General features: G+C 40.2%; 1 pseudogene; it reads right to left on the reverse strand.

Annotated features, from left to right (window-relative positions):
• Window positions 1-708: 708 nt before the first annotated feature.
• Window positions 709-807, reverse strand: LOC132297787 (small nucleolar RNA R71; annotated as a pseudogene).
• Window positions 808-13,962: the final 13,155 nt, after the last annotated feature.

The following is a 13,962-nucleotide window of genomic DNA, read 5'->3' on the forward strand; positions in this document are numbered from 1 at the left end:
TAGGTCATTAAATCTTACTCTTGTCCTTCCTAATTTGCATCTTGAATCGGTTGTTCGTAATCCTAGGGGAAGAGGTAGTTCTCATCACTCCATTTTACCAATGGAGGAATTGAATGATGAACATGTGGAGGACCTTGGTCACATAGACCAATAAGGCATCCTCCACCCTAATGTGCATCATGAAAATAATCAAGTACCATTAGGCATGCCTAGACCATTCATTCCACCACAACAACAAAGCCAAATTCCATTGGGAATTCCTCGGCCAATTTTTGTTCCATAACCTCTTATTATGCAAGGCAATCAAGGTGTCTGAGTAGCACCACCGGTTGTGAATCCTCCCATTACTTTAAGAGACCATTATGTGCCTAATGAATACAATGCACCCACTTGCATTCAATTACCCCCATTTACAGCACATCACTATGAAATTAAACCGTAAACCATTCAAATGTTTCCCATCTATCATGGACTTCCAAGTGAAGAACCTTACAAGCATTTGGATGTGTTTCTTGAAGTGTGTTCCACTATTAAATACACGGACATGCCGGAAGAGGTTTTAAGACTTAAACTTTTTCCTTTCACCCTTAAAGACAAGGCAAAATATTGGTTCAATAATCTTAAGCCTTTTTTGATAACTTCTTGGGCAGAAATGCAACAAGAGTTCTTGAAGAAGTACTATCCGGTTTCTAAGACCAATGCCATGAGAACTTCAATTCATGAATTTTCTCAAGGGGATGGGGAAATGTTTCATGAGGCATGGGAAAGGTTTAATGACTTGCTTAGGAAATGCCCACATCATGACATACCTAGGTGGCAATTAGTTTAATATTTCTTTGAAAGTTTGCCGGATAGTCACAAGGGTATGGTACATGCATCTATGGGTGGTTCTTACCTTGATAAGCATGAGGATGATGTGTGGCAATTGTATGAAAGCATGAGTGAAAATTCAATGCATAGATCTTTATCCTCTAAAAATGGTAGAAATCTAGGTGGAAGGAAGAATGTTGGCTTATATCAAGTTGACAATTCCAATGACATAGCCGCCGAGATGAAATCCTTATCTCAAAGGTTTGATCAATTTTTGATTAACCAAACTTCGGCGAATCAAGTATCTTCTTCCCCTAATCATGTTCATCATCGTGCATCCAATGAATCATGTATGACTTGTTCAAGTGTTTTACATTCTATTTCCAATTGTCTCCATGGACATATGCCAAGTGAAAACCATGAGCAAGTCAATGCTACATTTATCAACCAAGGGAATAATTCCTATGGCACTCATTACAATTCAAGTTGGAGGAACCATCCAAACTTCTCTTGGAAAAGCCAAGGGGAAGGCTCAGACCCTCCCCAAGGTGGTTTTCAAAACAAGTATGTTCCACCTCCAATGCAAGGCCCAGGTTCACAAGGTTTTAGATCATCATCATTTCAATCGCATGGTAATCAATTCTCTAATTCTCATTTTCCAAACCAATTGTCATATTCTCAAGGAAATTCTAAGAGTCCCACTTTTGACAAAAAAGTGTTGACCGCTCTAGGTACTCTAGAGGCGAACACTCAATTGTTTCATTCTCATTCCCAATCCATTTCTAAGCTAGAAACCCAAGTAGGGCAAATAGCTAATACTTTGAATGCTAGAGAGAAAGGGAAGATGCCTTTGAATGCACCACCAAAGCAATAATGTGTTGTGGAGACTCATTCCTCATCGGAAGGTCACACAATCGAACATGTCAATGTGGTGATAACCTTAAGAAGTGGGAGAATTGTGGACAACCAAGTGAGTATATCCAATAAAGAGAGTGAACCGGTGCAACCAAAAGTTGACACCCGTCCCGTTTCACATCATATTCCTCCTTTATTGCATGTGCATGACCCCTTTCTTGAAAAAGTGATGGAAAATGATTTGAACAAAGCTTTGAAAAATTCTTGTGACAGTTTGAAAAATTCTTGTGTTGAAAATTCTTCAAAGAAAAATTCTGAAAAAGCTTTTGAGCCTAAAGCTCCATTTCCGGATGCCTTGAAATGATCCATTTTTCTTGACAAACAAAAGACCAAGACTAATGAAATCATTGATGTGTTTAGGCAAGTGAAGATCAATCTTCCGCTTTTGGATGTAATTAAGCAAATTCCGGCTTATGCCAAATTTTTTAAAGATCTTTGCACCCAAAAGAGGAAGAACAAAAGCCAAGCATTGAGAAAAGTGGTCTTGACCGAGCAAGTGAACTCCATTTTATAACATAACACTCTCCCAAAGTTTAAGGACCCCGATTCACCTACTACTTCTTGCATCATTGGTGACCATGTCATTAATCGAGCTCTTCTAGACTTAGGAGCAAGTGTCAACCTTCTTCCCTATTCAGTGTATGTCAAATTGGGCTTAGGAGACTTGAAACCGACGTCGGTGGTTTTACAACTTGCTGATCGATCCATCCAAAAGCCCCGGGGTATCATTGAGGATGTTTTTATTAAGATTGATAAGTTCTTCTTCCCCGTTGATTTCGTTGTCATAGACACGGAACCAGTTCCAAACCCCAAGAGCCAAATTCCCATTATCCTTGGCCGTCCTTTCTTGGCAACCGCAAATGCCAACACAAATTGTAGGACGGGGATAATGAAAATCTGATTTGGGCATATGAAGGTGAAGTTGAACATCTTTAATCCGACCCCAAATTCCATAGACAAGCATGAAGAAGTGTGTGTTGTTGAAAAATGCATTGCCAATGAATTTAATAAAGTTGAGTCTCTATTTGATATTAAACATTCCCATGGATTACTTACCAAAAAGGATTCAAAGAAAATTGCTTCAAAAGCAAAGTTTGAAAGGGCATAGAAATCCAAGAGTTGTTTTGACCAAGGACCATCAATGTCTTTTGATCCAAATCTAACAAGTTCCTTAAAGAACCATTTGTTGGATGGGGTTTAAAGTGTTTGTCACCCCGTTAAGGAGGGGATGCATAACAAAATATTTGATCCGGGCTAAAAAAGCCCATCGTCTTGCTAGAGACGTTAAAGGCTAGTAAATGCTTCGTAGGGTTTACAACCTTATTCCTACCTCATTTCTATTTTACCTTTCATTTTTTGCGTCGTCTAGATATATTCTGGGTTTATACACATTGCTAGGAACTGTGATTGAGAATGTATGCACTTCCATTCTAAAAATAGGCATTTTACACTTATTCGATCGATCTCAAAGGATGTTCGATCGATCGAACATTCATTCTTGCATCAAACTTGCATATTTTACCTCTTTGTGTATCGAGCAAACTTCAGTTCAGATCAATCTGAGTACTCCAAGATCGATCAAAAATTCCCTCAGATCGATCTTCAGTTCCAACACTTAGAAAATTTTTGAACCCTGCATAAAACAGCTCTCTGTCTGATCGTTCAAACTTGTCTGCAGGTTTTTACCTATTCGATCGATCGAATCATTTTCCAGATCGATCTTGGAGTGATCAATCTGTGTTCTATTATTGACTTTGACTTTGACTTTGACCACATTTTTTATTTTTAATGTTTATTTTATTTTATTTTATTTTCAAAAACCTCAAAAATATTTTATTTTTATTTTTATTTTATTTTAATTCAAAAAAATTTTAATTTCAAATAATTTCAAATATAATATATATATATATATTTTACAAGGGTAGATCAATCTAAGTTCTTTTCAGATCGATCTATGTTCGATCGATCGAAGATATTTCCAGATCGATCGAACATGTCGGAGACAGTTTTTAAAAATAGAAACCCTAGAGTCATTTGATCAATTTGCACATCGATCTTAACCCTCATCATCTCCCACCGCTGCAACCTACCTTCCCAACCTCCAGCGGCCTCCCGAGCTTCGAAACTCTTCATTTTTTGTCTCAGATCTCATCTTTCTCTCGAACCACTTCTCTCGTTCGGTTTAGGTAAGTTTTGGGTTTGATTTTTCCATTTTTAAGCTTCAATCTTTATGTTCTTGAACTTACCATGTTAGATCTGAGCTTCCTTGATGATTTCTTGCCATATTCAAAGCTTTGAGCATGTGTCTATATATGTATATATATGTATATATATATTTGTATATATTTCATTTCCGGTTTGATTTTGGGGATCACGTACTCGTACAAGTGATCAATATTATGTTATTGAGGTGTAGGGGGCCCACAAGCTTGCTTGGGTATCCCCCGTGTCATCCACGTCACAGATCTCTGACTTTTCAAATTTCCCGAAGCAGTTCGATCAATCAAAGTTTTCTCAGATCGATCTGAGAAAGATCGATCGAACTTACTCCTAATTAATCTGAGAGAAATTGATCTCACATTTTCCTGATCAATCGAACTTCACAAATTTGCATATATGCACTTCACACACCATCTATAGTGTTCATGCTACCTTCTTGATGCCCAATGCCTGTGTTTTCCACATTGTATGCATTCCATACTTACACTGTTTAGCATATTTCACTTAGTCACTGTTTACCTGGATGCATTATCCCTTGCATAGATTCATGTCCATTACTCTGAGTTGTCTATGTTACTTGGCAAACATGTTTCTATATATTGTGCTTTAATTCTTTATTATTTGATTGCTAACTTTGCAAAGTGTTTCGTTCTTTTGCAGGCCATGGCACGAATTAAGACAGTCACCCGGCGACGGTATCCGAGGAGGGTACAACAACATGTAGAGGAGCCCACAGAGCCCTCTCATGCTCAGGATCCAGTTCCAGATCCAGCTTCAGAGCAGGCTGAGCAGCCTGAGCACTTACAGGAGTATGTGGAGCCGGCCCCGGCTCAGTCTGACCGCTCAACCTCTTCTGCTTCTACATCTTCATCCCATCCCGATGAGGATAAGTACATATCTTCTCCTTCTCCACCACCGGCACAGCCTAGACAGGTCCAAGACCGACTTATCTAGAAGTTCAGACACATATTCGTATCCCATGAGTTAGTATTTGATATATTTTTCTTCTCCCGGTCAATCTTGACCCAGGCAGCTTTCGATGACATAGAGCGGCACGGCATTCTAGCCATTCTGGCACCCGTTACTTATCCATTGTTCCCGTAGCTTGTTCGGATGTTCTTCCAGAACCTCCAGCTGGCCCCGGGTAATCTGTCAGAGCTGCAAACTACTATTGATGGACATCCCATCCGCATCACCATTGACACTCTGTCTACATCTTCTAGGTGCCCCCATGTCTGCCCTCCAGGACTTGATTATCTATTTTGAAGAGGCCATTTAATGCAGACATGGCTGTTGCCCTTGCTGGCCATTATGCAGCTAGCGAGACTTTCGCCACCAGGACTTATCTGCCCGACGACCTATGGTTCTTCGATTCGGTCTTGTACCGAAATGTATGTATGGCGGGGCATAAGATCCAGCGGCGTTTTGACTTCCTGGCAGCCCTATATGCTTTCTACACCGGGCAGTGGTTCTCCATTTCGGCACTCTACTGGAGTGTTATGATGAAGCTATACACAGACTACATCAACAAGGCAAAACCCAAACGGGCTAAGTACCTTCCATTTACTCATCTTATCACACAAATTCTGTGAGACCAGCGCTACCCTTTTCACCCACAGGAGCGTTCCGAGTCCGAGGTTTGCCACTACGGCAAGAAATACTGGAACAAGAGCTACAATGCTCTTATCAAGAGCCTGAAGGAGGACATTATCCTAGCAGCAGAGGAGATTGCAGAGGCCGAGGAGGCGGCGATGGCAGCAGCAGCAGCAACAGACGCACCGGCGGCTGCAGTACATATGGAGATCGACCTGAAGCAGCAGCCTCCAGCAGAGGAGCTACCACATCACTCTCCCGTCAGGTCGCCATTACATGTCCCGGAGCCTAGTTAGGATGAGCATCATTCTCACAACCCAGTCATACCTGAAGCTCCAGCACAAACACCAGGCTTAGGAGAGCGTATACACACCTTGGAGGACGCCGTTGGCTCTCTTCAGTCCGATGTGGCCTCCTTCAGTACTGATATGACATCCCTCTGATCAGATGTCATGGTTGCACTACGCGATATATCCAGAGATATCCGAGAATCATGCCCCGCTCGCCCTACCTCCTCTGCCTGATCTCTCTATTTCTCTACTTTCATTTATGTATCTGTGATATTACTGTTAGATTGCTACTATTTTGATATTTTTGCGGCCAGACTGTTGGCCCAGATACTGAGATGCGCTGTACATTATTTCTTTTTATATGCATGATATTTTTAGATATCTGAATTTTATATTGATATATCTGTCTGTGATTGACTCCATTTATCAGGTGCATCCCAGTGACTTCAGTGAGAGAGAGTGTTGCCCAAATTTTTTCAGGACCACCTTTATTCCTCTCTCCGCAGTTCATTTCTTATCCCATTTACACTTGCATGTCCACTGTGCACTATTATTATCCATTTTGTTATCTGATGAGTTTTATCCAAGTGCCATCTTTTCAGGATCGCAGTTAATTCCAAGTTTGGGGGGGTTATACCACCCACTTTGGATATTTGCGTCCCGGCTATTCTTTGCCTTAGCTGCACTAGTATACTCTTTCCTTTCTTCTCTTTGCACATTGAGGACACTGTGCCATTTAAGTTTGGGGGTAATTGTGTTAATTGTAGTATTTGCTTTCAATTCAAAATTTTAAGCATGACTTGTGTATTTGAGGGATTTTCTACGATTGGTCCATAACTAGCTATGATTTTGATCTTTTGAGGACTATATTGCTTAAAATTTAAAAATTGCTTGACTTGAGAGTCCAATACTCCTTGTATGCCTTGTGGATGCCATTTAGGAGTAAATTTTTCGAAAGATTGATATCTTGCTTGCACTTGTGGTCCACATCATCCTGATTTTGTGATTGTTTTGAGATTCACTCTAGGATTCTACACTAGCATTCATTTGTGGGGTACATGCTTTGTTGACTATTGAATTGGTTATATCCCAATTGGGCTAGTAGTGCATTGAAAGCTTTCATTTTGACAAAAGTGGATAACAAACCTTTTTCATTCTAGCCTCATCAAGCACTGAACTTCTCGCGCCGAAAGGTGGCGAGCCCAAACTCTAGGTTAATAATTGAACTTGCTTTAAAAAAAATAAAATAAATAAAATAAAAAAAGTTGCAAAAGCAATAAAAAAAGAAGAAGTTGCATAAGTGAGGACTTCTCCTAAAAGGTGAGAAGTGAGAAATGATTAGATGGAGGTTATTTTAATTTGTAGCATAGTTGATTTGAGCTTGTAAGTCCTTAGGGGTGTTTTAACACCTAGTGCCCTAAAGCCGTCTGGTTTGGGAGTTATTGACCTACGACCTCATGAATCGCTAGAAAGCTTAATAGATCAACACATTACACTATGCTTCCATCTTTGATCCTTAGGGATAGAAAAAAAAAAAAAAAAATCGAGTGAAAAGAATACGCGCACCTAGAACAATAAAGTTTTAATAAAAGGTCAACTCTTTGTCTTGATGATCGGTACTAGATTTGTGTACTAGTTTGAGGGTAAGGATGTGATCATTTCTTTAGTTGGCTTAGATAGTAACATATTTGATGCCGGTCCACTCAAAAAGGATTCTAGAGTTGTTTTGATTTGCATGATCATTTTCTTGATGTGTGGAGGACCCTACTTGCTTGCTTGATGTTGAGATTTTGGGAGATTGCTTGGAAATGGTTAAAAAATTGCATACTTGAGGTAGTTTTCTCCTAATGCTTGTTTGCAATATTGGTGCCTCTTTTGTGAGAATGAGCTTAATGTTTGTGGGTATCATTTCTGGAAACCCTCACGAGACTTTACTCGTCCACTAGGGGTAATCTAGGGGTTTAAAAGGCTTGTTGGATACGCTAAATGCAATCGTGTTCCCTACGAAAGTGGCGTTATTATTTCATTATTTTTTAGTTCATACTTGTATAATCGTTCATTTCATTCCTTTACTTCGTAGTTCATTGCTAGGGACTAGTAATATTTAAGTTTGGGGGTGTGATGAGCGCTGAAAAGTGCGCAATTAAACCCCTTAAGCTTAGGTATTCTAGGACCTTTATCTATTTTACTTTCCTGTTTTAGACTAATTTCATGTTATTGCCCTTTTCAGGCATTTATCCCAAAAATAAGTTAATTAAGCCAAATAAGAGCATTAAAGAAGCTAACTCAAGCTGGATGGAAGAAAGGAGCAAAGTGGAAGTAGAATGAAGCAAAGTGTGGAAATCAGCAAGTTCGATCGATCTCAATATCACTTCGATCGATCGAAGAAACATCGATCTGGACACTTCAAGATGGATCCAAGCTCTTATCCTTATCCAAAAGATTCCACAATGTTCGATCGATCCAACCATTCTTCGATCGATCGAACATATTTGATCTTATCCACACCTACCACCCCACCTACCACTTTTGTCTATTTCCCAAAATATCCCAAAATATCTCAGATATTTATCTTTATTCAAAAAGGCGTCGCCAAGGATGGATCGATCTCTGCAGCATTCGATGGATCTCAGCACAGTTCGATCGATCTCAGCATAATTCGATCGATCGAACCTTATCAAGTTCGAAAAAAATAAGTTCCAGCTCATTAAAAGTTGGCTCATGGTGCAATCATTGCAAGGACCCTAGTGCACGAATCCAAACCATTGGGTGTGACACTTGACCTACCTATATAAGGATTTTGAGTCTCTTTTACATCATATCTCATCATATCTCATACATATCTCATATATTGAAAAGACTTAGAAACATTCTTAGGGAGGAAGAAAAGAGAAGAGGAGAAGCTAGAGACATACTCTTGGTAGTTCTTCCATTCTTCTAGGGTTTCCATCAAGAAGGAGGTCATTCCTACCATGTAGATAGCCTTTGAGGGTTGGATGACTACTTCAATGAGTGGCTAAACATCTTCTTGGGGCTAGAGTTAGCCCTAAACATGCTTTCTAAACTCTAATGTTTTGTATTTTGAGGGGATTTGTGTTGTAATCTTGCATTGACATTTATTTTATATATGAATCTTGTTTATTCAATAATTTGTGTGGTTTAATACTTCCAATTGATCATTTCATTCTATCCATATGTCTATGTATGCTAGAATAGATGTTCATATATTTATCTCTAATTTTTGTGTTATTGATGCATGTCTATGTGTGTTGATGCTATGGATCTAGAGATTGTCAAGGCATAGTGCTTAATGGAATACTATTGTGGTTTATTTGATGATTCATACTCATGTCTTGATGGATTGTGATTCTCCTTTAGTTTCTTTAGTTTAATTTTCATGCCCTTAGCTTAGTTGTAGTGTAGTTGCCTTAGTTGTTAGATGGGAGGACAATCCATGCTTATTGTTTGATGTTCCATGCTTATGAATGCAAGTAGTATTATTCTCTAACCACGTGATGTGTTTGGATTGTGAGATTAAAGGAAGGATTAATGGCTTAGTTTGATGCATTGTGCTATTCACTAGGTTACTTAGACAATATATGCTTAATTGGTCGTCCATACTAGTTGAAACAATCAATCACACACTCTCAAATTGCAACACATGTTTCCCCTCATTAATTATACATTGAATGTCTAGAATGGTGATGTTTAGTGGTGATCTCTAGACCCCAAGACCTCACTCTCTTGTTTTCTCTAAATTTCATTTAATTTGCTTATTCTACATTGAACTTGTCTAGTTTAATTTGTAGTCTACTCAACCAAACATACCATCTCTTGATCATTCGACCTTCTAACCCTATACATTGTTTCCATTACAAATACGCCTAAAAATCCCTTGAGACGATCCCTACTCACCCTAGCTATCTTTTTAGTTAGAGGTAGTAGTGGCATTTATAAATTTAAAACTTGGCCACACTATTTTAATGCAAATTTGGGTGCAACTGACAACAACACACCACCACTAAATGGCCCTTGTACCTCAAACCTCCATTAGTCTCAACATAGTAAAATGGGACCTCCCCAGAAGCTATCTCTGCAACTTTATCAATGCACTGCTGATCCGTGAGTTGTGCTTTCAAAACCTTGTGAATAATAGAAGGTGTAACTACCATACAAGCCATGAAAGCATCCGACAACTCATCCATTGTCTTCAAAGCATTCCACTCAGTAGTGAATAGAGCAAAAAGACTAGCAATAGGTCGGCGAATGAGTGCATCTGCCACCACATTCGCTTTCCCTGGATGGTACTGTATAGAGATATGATAGTCTTTCACAAACTTTAACAATTGGCGCTGTCTCATATTCAGCTCCCGTTGAGTAAACAAATACTGTAGACTCTTGTGATCACTAAATAATCTAAAGGATTATCCCAACAAATAATGCCTCCAAATGCGTAAAGCAAAGACCATAGCTGCCAATTCCAAATCATGTGTTGGATAATTAAGCTTATGAGGCTTAAGCTTACGAGATCCATATGAAATCGATCGCTCATCTTACATCAAAACACATCCAAGACCTTGCAAAAAAGCATCTATGTGGACAAGATACTCAATCCCGCTCTGTGGAGTAAACAGAACCGGTGCAGAAGTCAACCTAGTCTTTAGCTCATTAAAAGCTTTCTAACAGTGTTCATCCCTCACAAACCGTACACCCTTTTTGGTCAGATGAATGAGTGGTCCCGCTATCTTTGAGAACCCCTGGATGAACCTACGATAATATCCTTCCAATCCGAGAAAACTCCGAATCTCGGTAGGTGAAGTAGGTTGTTCCCACTCAACCACTGCTGAAACTTTGACTGGATCTACCGCAATTCCCCTTTCTGACACCACGTGACCCAGAAACTTCACTTCCCGCTGCCAAAATTCATATTTCTCGAACTTGGCATATAACTAGTGTTCACGAAGCATCTGGAACACGATGCGAAGATGTCTAGTATGATCCTCCTCTGACTTAGAATAAATCAAAATGTCATTAATGAAGACAATGACAAACTGATCTAAATAAGCCCTGAAAACTCTATTCATTAAGTCTATGAAACTGTTGGTGCGTTAGTCAGTCCGAAAGGCATGACACGAAACTCATAAGACCCATATCTAGTGAGAAATGCTGTCCCCGGAACATCTTACTCCCTCACCCGAAGTTAATGATATCCAGAATGCAAATCAATCTTCGAGAAGTATGTAGCTCCCTTCAATTGATCAAAAAGATCATCAATCCTGGGCAAAGGGTACTTGTTATGAATAGTAACCTTATTCAACTCCCTGTAATCTATGCACAGGCAAAGTGAACCGTCCTTCTTCTTCACAAATAACACTGGTGCTCCCTAGGGTGAAGTACTCTTACGAATAAAACCCTGGCTGAGTAATTGTTGAATCTGATCCCTCAACTCTAGCATTTGCACTTGTGCCATCATGTAGGGTGCCCTAGTAATAGGCGTAGTGCCTGGAGCCAAGTCAATCACAAAGTCTATCTCTCGACTAGGTGGCAACCCTGGAATCTCTTGAAATACATCCAGAAAATCTTGTACAATTGGTATGCTATCCACAGATACAGTAGTCCCTTCCTCTGTTTCCTCCTCCATATAAAACAAATATGTGCTAGTAACCTTGTTAGAATGTGGCATAGCGACGACGTACATATCCTGACTAGGTATGGTGAAAACAACAGACCTATCATAACAATTAACTTGGGCATGGTAGTGAGATAACCAATCCATCCCAAGTATCACGTCATAAGTGTGCATGTCCAGGAATAATAGATTGGCTAGAAATCTGAGTCTACCAATATCTAGTGTCATATGCCCATCACTCTCATATAAAATGGCTGTATTGCCTAAAGGTGTAGAAATACCCTGAGGTCTATTGCATACCCGCATCGTCATCCCAGATAAAACAATAAAAAATTGAGATACAAATGAGTGTGTAGCACCTGTATCAATAAAACATGTCCCTGTGAACCATAAATAAGAAACATACCCTCCACTGCCCGAGGTGCCTGAACATCCTGTGGCATGGGGTTGTACACCCTGCCATAATGCAACTATTGCAGTGCTTATCCCTGAGGCTATGGCAATGCTGGTAAAGCCGGATATGTCTATCCCTGAATCCGTGGAACCTGTGGAGCGGGTAAAGGTACCGGTGCCCTCTGTCCCTACTGCACATGCTGTCCCTGTCTCTGTCCTGCTTTAGGACACTGCCTCGAAGTATGACCATGCTCTCCACAAGTGTGGCAACTACCCTAGAAAGTGCCAAATGACCTCCTCTGTCGGTTAGCTTGTGGCTGACCCTGTCCTGCCTGTGGTCCCCCATTCTGCTGCCTCTGAATAGGTGCCTTATTCCTGTGAGCATCTGAACCACCCTTATGCTTCTTCCAAGACTATTGTCCCTGGAATTTGCCCTTATCATTCTGTCGGTGTCCATTGCCATTTCCTTTCTCAGCTGACTGATTAGCAGAGTCTCTATCACCCCGCTTCTCACCCCGTGCTTGTCTGAAGTCCACGGTCAACTAATACTGTTGTAGAGCGGCGTCCACCACTTGTGCATAAGTAGTGTAGGCTGGACTACCTGTACTAGCTCGCTTAATAGACTACATCAGTCCCTTAACGAAACTATTGCGCTTCTTCTCTTCTGTATCCAACTTCTCTGGAGCAAAAAGGGATAAGCACGTGAACTGCTGCTCATACTCTGTCACTGTCATATTTTCCTAATCTAGATTGAGGAACTCTGTCTTCATAGCTGCCCTGACTGCATAAAGAAAGTACTTCTCATCAAAACGTGCACTGAACTGATTATAAGTCAATGGCATCCTCTTCTTTGTGGTGGTAACTGACTCCCACCACTGTAGTGCATCTCCAACTAGCTTGAAGGTAGCAAGCATCTGCTTCTGAACCTCCGTGCACTGTACCAGATGAAGATGTCGCTCAATATCCTTCTTCTATTGATGAGCTGCTTTCACATTGGTGGAGCTTGTGAACTCAGGTGGGCTCCCCTTTGTAAAAGAACTCCTAACCTTCTCCTAAGAATCAGTCGGAACAACCGGTGCTAGTATCGGTACCTACTAAAACTGTGGTTGATTCCGAAGTGCAGCTGTTACCCCTGCTTCTATAGCCCGAGCAATGAGGTTATTGATATGAGGAGGATACTCTGGATCTCCTCGATCCTGAACCTGCTGAACCTCCTCCTGCTATTCCTAAAACTAACCATCATCATCCTGAAACCCAGGCATTTGTTGTTCTTCCTCCATTTGCTAACGTCGCAGGCGTTCTTGTTGCCTACGTGCTGCTCTCCTTTGTTGACTGTTTCCTTGTATGTTCTGTCCTTTTCTAGCGTTAACCATGCTGTTAACACAAAAAGACAGACATCAGTACGATTTAAACGGACCGTAAACGAATACAATGAATCATAAACTTAAGCTCTAATAAAGAGAAAACGCTACGCGGAAGTCTTAACACGAAATACCCTAGAGACACTTGAACCTGATACCAACTGTGATACCCCTCGACTCCGAGACATGGGTTGATCGGGCCCAAGCCCAAACCCGAGAGAATATCAAACAATTAATATATAAACAAGCAGGAATACAAAATGAATTAAAGAATAAATAACAAAGCTAAAGGAATTACTAATATAAAATCCTCAAAATGATAATGAATAAAAATAATCCAACTCTCCAAAACCTCCAAGAGTACAACTCGGGAATCCATCTAGTGGACACCTAAACAAAATCCCAACTGAAACTGAATAACTGAAAATAAAATACCAAACTAAAACATAGAGAGAAGTCCTACATAAACAGATGAATGAGTGACTGTCTCCAATAAGCACGATCAAGCTATAAGGCTGGAACCGTCCGGTACCTGAAAAAAATACAAGAGTGGGTCAGGCTCACGAACAAGTTCTATTATAACTGCAATCCATACAGTGACCCGATACGCAGATACATCCTAGATATCTTACAATATCTATCTAGGCCATATATATATATATATATATATATATATATATATATATCCACATTAAAGGACATTCACTGGACTACAAAGGGGGTCTCAACCTAAATAGAAGGCAACATGCTA

This window comes from Cornus florida, unplaced genomic scaffold (assembly GCF_030987335.1).
Source record: "Cornus florida cultivar Cherokee Brave unplaced genomic scaffold, ASM3098733v1 CherokeeBrave_3.0.0_Hap2_Chr02, whole genome shotgun sequence".
In the NCBI taxonomy this organism is placed as follows: Eukaryota; Viridiplantae; Streptophyta; class Magnoliopsida; order Cornales; family Cornaceae; genus Cornus; species Cornus florida.